This window comes from Tupaia chinensis, unplaced genomic scaffold, assembly GCF_000334495.1.
Source record: "Tupaia chinensis unplaced genomic scaffold, TupChi_1.0 Scaffold145916_1, whole genome shotgun sequence".
In the NCBI taxonomy this organism is placed as follows: domain Eukaryota; kingdom Metazoa; phylum Chordata; class Mammalia; order Scandentia; family Tupaiidae; genus Tupaia; species Tupaia belangeri.
Genome location: NW_006205774.1, coordinates 715,796 through 723,484, shown reverse-complemented (window position 1 = coordinate 723,484; position 7,689 = coordinate 715,796). Strand labels below are relative to the sequence as shown.

Sequence of the window (7,689 nt, the reverse complement as noted above, 5' to 3'; positions counted from 1 at the left end):
CTTTAATGAAAAATGAAAAAATTGTGTTTTTTAAAGATTTTTTATTTAACTTTATTTGTTTATTTATTTTAATTTAGTCAGAGAGGGACAGAGTGATAGCAAAAGCAAGAGGGAAGGTGAGAAAGCAAGCTGCCAGGTCCGGGATTCGAACCACAGTCAGCCATGTGGGAGTCCAGCTCCCTCAACTACCACACCATCTGTTGGCCCCCTGGCAAAATTTGTTTTAAAGAAGCTCAAGATACAAATTATCAGATTGGGATTCTGGAAATATAAGAAAAATCCTAAACTCAGTCTATCGGCCCAAGTCAACCAAATTTCTTTTTCTTAACTATATTTATTATTAGCAGTATTTTTGAATTTGACCAGAGAGAGAAAGAGTGGGAGAGGAAAAGGGAGAAAGCAAGCCACCAAGTCTGGGACTTGAACCTCAATCACTTATATGGGAGTACAGTGCCTTTAACCTCTGTGCCACTTGCCGGCCCAGTAAGTCAACCAATTTCTATACCAAGTTGAGAAAACAAAACTGTCTTTTAAATTAAACATCATAGGCCAGCAGATGATATGGAGGTTAAGGCAGCTGGATCCCACATGGCCAACTCTGCAGTTCAAGTCTCGGACCTAGTGACTTGAAAATCACACAGTGCATGCTTGTGCATACCCTGAATCCCAAGAGGAGAGTAGAAGAGAAGGAATTTCAGCATAGCCATACCCCTGGGGGTGATTTCTCACTTTCCCTCTCTCTCTCTAAGTCCATCTATCTCTCTCCACCAAGTACACATGCTCTATAGCAAAAAAGAAAAAAAAAATCAATATAATTCCAGATGATAATTAAAGTGATTTTTATTGATCTTTTTATTCTCAATTTTGTAGAAATTTCTCAACAATCTTGTTCCAATTTTAATTATGTTTTATCCTACCTTTTCCTCTATTTTATTATTAATTAGCTTTTATTTATTTATTTATTTTGTAGCTACAGTACTCTTACCTGATGATTTCCACTTTAGAGCAGGCAGAACTATTATGCTACATGATTGTTGTAAAGTTGATCCATGGTCCAATGTTCCTATTGTGTTTTACCCTTCACTAGCTGCTACTAAGATAATTGAAATAACCTTAAAATATACCAAAATGGGATTTAAACAAACATCTCAGTTACAAAATTATCTTCACTAAAGGTGAAAACAGAATATGTATTAAGTTTAAAAGATAAAAATTTAAACAAATACATTGGAGACATTTCCTCCATGATATTATTCCCCAAAGTTTGTTCTCTGATTATAATGACCTGAAACATTCTAACAAAGAAAATGCTAAAGTGGAGGAAGTTCCTAGACAGATATTGCTAAACAAAATCCTAAAACAGTACTACTAAGAAATTACTTTTAGAGCAACCAGAACACAGTTCGCAGTTGACTTTATCTGCCAAAACAAAACCTGATTGGGGGTTATTCAAATCTAGTAAATTAAATGCAACTGTTTAAAATGTATTTGTAAGCACCTACTAAGTGCTGAGCACTCCTGGCCTCTAGAAATACAAAAATGTATGCATTTTCATACTGATACTGTAGTAAGCCCGTTTAATCAAACTCTGATACCAAATCTGTATAAACCATTGCAGTTTAAAGACTATTCCCAAAGAGTTTCATTAGTATTATGATTCAGTCAAGCCTTGGGCTTAAATAATAATTAACAATCATTTGTGACGCTCCCATAACAACCTCATCTCTGAAACTAAAAGATGTACAATGCTCACTCACAAAGGTGATTTTAGAAATAATGGCCCTATTGTACTAGAGTTTCTCATCCCTAATTCCTTCTCTATCTGCAAAATAGCACCATGCACATTGAGATGCTTTGTTTCATTACATTAAACGGAAAGTTTACACATGGAGACTGCCCAGTATTCTGTACATATGCTGCACTATTTGTCCTTAAGTCTAGGGATTTCCTTTACTTGGCATGAATTATAGGAGAGGTGCCTAACACCCTGACTGAGTGAGTTATTCTAGCTCATGATGGTGTTGCAGAGAAAAGCACATAAACCAGAGGATGTCATTAGACCAGTGACAATGGAGGAGAAAATATCCAGCGCTGACAGCCCTGCTCACTTGCAAGATGATGGGTGTCAATGTGCAGAGCAGTACAGACAGAATGGCTTAGGAAGGAGTTTGCTGCATCTGGCAAGAAAGGAAGTGTAACAGCAAAGAGAGAACAAAATATTGTATGTCTGTGTTTGCTCCACCTAGGAAAAGCAGACACAATGAATCTACAGTATGCATAGAGAAGGAACTAACCACATGTATTAATACGGTCTTTGTGCCTCAGCTGTAAAACAGGTTCTGGGCTTGTAGTTAAAGTGGCTGTACAGATGGGGCCTTTTCCCCTTTCTTTGCAATATTCCATATTCTAATTATGACTTGCATGGCTTCTGGCATGAAAGCAAGGCCACTGATGCGGCCCCAAGAGTAGGCATGATAAAAAGCCAGGCCCACAAACTCATGCGGCTGCTCTTTTCCACTTCCCTTCTCCTCCCTCTGCTAATTCATGTCTGTTTTTTTGGGGGGGTTTTTTGTTTTTTTTTTTCACAGCATTTGGAATTCTTCAAGCTGCTGTCTCTGGTTGCTTTTCACTTGCTGAAAGAAAGAAGATCCTATCTTGCAAAGTAACTCAATAGTTACTGGCAGGAAAGGAAGTACAGTCTGATTAACAATGTGCTATGTAAATTCCATAAGTATATAAAGTGTTAATAACTGATTATAAAAAAAGAGAGAGAGAGAGAAGAAGATCTTATAAGAACTAAGGGAATTGTCTAGGGTTCTGCATACAATCCAAGTGCAAAAACTTCAGTCATAAGGCACAGATCTCCCCACCTCATATGGTCCTGTAATTTTGCTCTAAATATTAGGAGAGTCAATTCTAATCCATAAAGAAATAACACCATAAAATTAATGAAAATCACTACAGAAAATGTATTAAATCACTTTATTTTATTTCTAGTAGTGCTAGTAGAACTTTGCAAATTTTGTGTTCTCCATAATTTGGTGGTTACTCTACTGAGTACTGGGAGATGCACTGAAATTCACCTAAATGTTCAATCAAACTCCTACAAAGAACAGGTGTTCCGAACAATGAGTGCTTTTCATGTACTCTACATAACTTTAAATATAGACATGAATCCTACACATTTTGTAGACATGTCTTAGCTCTCTGAATATACTGAAATAATCATCAGCTAGATAGTCTTCTATCTCAATGAAAATTTTACAAAACTTGTAAAGGAAGTGTTCTCTCTCTTTTTTCTCTGTTGCAGTCTTTATTTCCCTCCGGGATCTCAATAATAGCTTCAGGCATTAGACAAATGAAATATTTGTACATTTACTTATTAATTCATTCACTCTTGTAATAAATATTTATTAAATACCAACTATATGCCAGGAATTAATCTAGCAAATACAATAGTTAACAAAACAGAATGGAGCACACACTCTACCAAAAGAAGATAGATAATAGATAAAATAAACAAATAAAATGTATATATGGTAAGCTAGATAGTGATAAGAATCATGAGAAAAATAGAGGAAGGAATATATAAGTAAAGGGAATGGAATTTCAAATATGGTGGCCAGGAAATGCTTCACTGAGAAGGATATTTAAACACATCTACAATGAAAGACAGGAATACGGTCATTTGAATTTATGGTGGAAAATTGTTCTGTAGAGGAAATAACAAGTCAAAAGCTTTGAAGGCAGATTACGTGTGGAGTACGGGAAGAAGACAAGGTAGTCAATATGGGCTGAATGGAGCAACCAGGAGAAGATAATTGTAGATCCCTAACCAGATCAAATTATGTAGGTCAATGTGAGGAATTTGGCTTGTACTCTGAGTAAAAGGAGGAGCCACCAGAGAGATTATATAGACAAGTGACATGTATGAGATTATGTTTTATATCAGCCATACTGATAATGAACTGTTGAGAAAACAAAGGCAGAAATGGGAAGACCAGCTAGAAACTTATTGCAGTTATTTAGCTATGATGATGACTTGTTCTGAACTAATAGTCAGGAAGAGAGTGCAGATTGATTAGTAGAGTGGAGAGTATTTGGTGATAGATTGGATGCAGTTTAGGAGAGAAAAACAGAGGTCACCTATGACGCCAGGCATTTGGGCCTGAGAAAATGAAAGTGATGCTGCCATTTACTGAGATAAGTAATTATAGACTGCTAAATTTTACCTACCTACAAGATCCCTAAGTAAAGAGGTCTGCAGTTGAGAGAGGTCCACACTAGAATATCTATCTAGGAGTTGTCCACAGAAAAATGATTTTGAAATCATGAAAAAGATAACAATGTCAAAATACTGAGAGTAAGGAGAAAAAAATGAGTCTAGGACTGACTTTGGGGATATTCCAATGAATTATGGTCAGAGAGACTAAGAGAAACTCTCAAAGGAAAGAGTAACCAGTGAGATAGAGAAATATCTAGAGAATGTGGTATCCTAGAAACCACATCAGGAAATTTTAAAGTAGTGATCGTCTATATCAAATTTTAATAATAGGTTAAATAAGATGGTAAATAAGAACTAACAATTGGATTCAGAAACATGGAGATCTGTGGTGATTTTAATTAAAAATTTTCATTAGAAGGCTATGTTCAAAAGCTTGGTTAGAAGACTTTGTTGTTTGTTTGTTAGAGAGTTCTTTGCTATAGGGTGAGTGCACTCACTGGAGAGAGAGAGACAGAAAGAGAAATTACCTCCCGGGGAAGGTGGCCGTATCACAATCCCTTCATCCCTTCTCCTCTATTTCCCTTCTTAGGTTTTGGACGAGCACATAAACACCCCTGGAATGATTTTTAATCTACCAGGTCCAGGACTTGAACCACAGTCAATCATGTGGGAGTCCAACGATGTAACCAGTAAGCCACCTGCTGGTCCCAGTTAGAAGAGATTTAAGAAAGAAAGTGGGGGGCAGCAGATGGTATAGTGGTTACATCACTAGATTCCGACGTGGCTGATGGCGGTTGAAGTTCCAGACCCAGGGGCTTGAAAATAATGCTAGGCACATGTGATACATGCCCACGATCCCAGGAGGACAATGAAGGAGAAGGGATTACAGTGTGAATATCCCCCCAGGGGGTGATTTCTCACTTTCCCTCTCACTCTCTGTCTCTGGTAAGTACATGTACCCTAAGGCAAAAATCTCCTAAACAAACAAACAAACAAACACAAAACAGTAGGAGGAGAATTGGGGACAATGAATTTAGACAGTGTTTTGCAAATTTTTTCTGTAAAAGAATGGGAAAATCAGTGATAGTAGCTGAGTAGGAGAACAGAATTCACAAATTCTTTGCAAATGAAAACTAGGGCATGTTTGTAGGTTGATACAAATTTCTAGGAGAAAGAGTGGGGCTGGGGAGAAGGTGATAAAGGAGAATGTCTTAACGTGGGGCCAAAAGCAGTCTCCTGTCATAGGGAGGGATTCTTGGGACAGAAACACCCTGAAGTCATCCACTGTCCAACCATGCAAGTCGATGGTTAGTTATTACGGTAGGGGCTTATGGAAATTCTCCTCTGATTGTTTCTATTTTTTCTGAAAGCAAGGTCATCAGTTGGGAGTTAGGATTAAGGAGGAAGTATTAGAAGTTTGAAGAGAGAAGAAGAAGTAGGAAATATTTTTCAAGGAGAGTGGGAGAATAAATGGACTAGGGAAATATAATATGATTGTCAGACAGTATTAAGAGCCCACTTGAGATTAGAGGTCATAAATTTCAAGGAAGACAATCATTACCGTTGTGTTTTTTCTGCAGCCATGTTTAGCTATATGGTAGCAGATGTGGAGTAGGCAGGAAGATGGATTTAATCACAGGTTAACCACAGAAAAAATTCTGCAGGACAGACAGACCGAAAGGAAAGGGACTTAAAATAATGATGGGTCATGGAATACAAGGTGAATAAATAAACGGACATAAGGTTGTAGTTAGGTACAATGAAAAAGTGCTATGAATGATCAATTGATTTTGGCCCCAGAGGGGTACCAACAAGCATAAACTAAAAATAAAAGAAGTGTAGTCATACCCATATCCAAAAGTGAGATATTTGGAGAACTTAACTGTTGTTGGTGAAAAAGAAACCACACTGTGTAACCATAATACTGACTATCTTATGTAAATGAAAGGAGAACATTTTAGAAAAGTCAAGGAACAAAGAAACCAGATCAAAAGGAATAGCTACATAAGTTTTCAAATCACCAAAAATTAAGTCAGGAATAGTAGAAAAGAAAGCAACTTTTATCTAAGAACTAAAATCAAGAAGGAAAACACAACAGTGACCTCGAGGTCAATACATGAGTGCAACTGGAAGATTTACATACAAGGATTTATTAATGACAGAGAAAGGTTTTTCTATAAGTGGCAGTGAGGAACAAGAATATCTATACCATCTTCAGGCCCAGGGATAGGGAAGGGTGGAAGAGAGAAGAATCATTACTAAAGAGGGCTCCAGGGCAAACAGTGTCCTAAAGTAAGAGCCAATCGTAGTTATAGAAAAGATTCTCATCCTTGGCTGCTCATCTCATAAATAGTTTAGACAGATAGATGACAGGGGCCAGACAGTAGGAACAGTAACACCAAACTTTGCAAGGCTGGACCCACTTGGAATGGTCCCATACTCACATCCAGAGGCCTCCCTGTATGCACTGGGCATGTGCATGCTCACTGTCCTGGCTGAATGAGACAGGGTGGAATGCTGTGTGCAAACCTTGATGGGGTTCTGTATCTCTTAGAAGACATAAAAAAAAGCTTACTACAAATATATAGATGATGCATGATTGATAGATTTTGGATGAATAATTTCCAGTTTTATTGTTAAAAATTTTACCCCAAATTCTCACAGGAGTGCTCCAATATGATTCAACCTAATTTTTCAGACAATTAAATTACACGAATGACATTAGTTAAAAAACTGTCCACAGTCATGCACATAAAATTTACATTATCCCAAGTGAATTAATCAAATGTGATTGGGCAGGAAACAAACTCACTTAAACATTCTTTGAGTATGAAGTGGGAATTTGCCAACAATAATAAAAAGCAGTTCCCTTTCATCTGTTACGCTAAAGCTCTGGAAAGCGAGTGGCACTACGTACCACTCGGAGATGTCAGTGACAAACTGTGGTCAGCACACAGCTATGTAGAGCGAACTGCACGTGCCACATCCCTGAGCTCAGTCTTCCAGGTCCAGAAGACCCAGTCTACCACATTAGCGACCAACGCAGTGTTCATTTCTTTCCTACACCACATTGTGGTGTATAGTTCATTGCAATCAATGGACAAACAAGACCAGAAATAAAAAGGCAAGAACTTAATTACAAAAGATAAAAGAACCAATTCAAGACTGAAAATTGTATGATTTTTTTTCTTCAAACCGCATGTTTTTAATACCTAATATAGGCTAGAGACCAGAAGTTAGCAAAATGGCTATGTCGTTGGACTCCCACGTAGTTGACCACGGTTTGTGTCCCGCACCTAGTGGCTTAAACTCACGCCGGGCGCGTGTGCGTGCGTGCCCAAGATCCTGAGAGGAGAATGGAGGAGAAGGGATTGCAGTGTGGCCATCCCCCCGGGGGGTGATTTCTCGCTTTCTGTCTCTCTCTGTCTGTCTGGCGAGCGCACGCGCCCTATAGCAAAAACCCT

General features: G+C 38.0%; 1 pseudogene; it reads left to right on the top strand.

Annotated features, from left to right (window-relative positions):
- The first annotated feature begins 2,015 nt into the window (after window positions 1-2,015).
- The window catches only part of LOC102497422 (40S ribosomal protein S3a pseudogene), a 22,341-nt pseudogene continuing 16,667 nt past the window's right edge, over window positions 2,016-7,689 (top strand).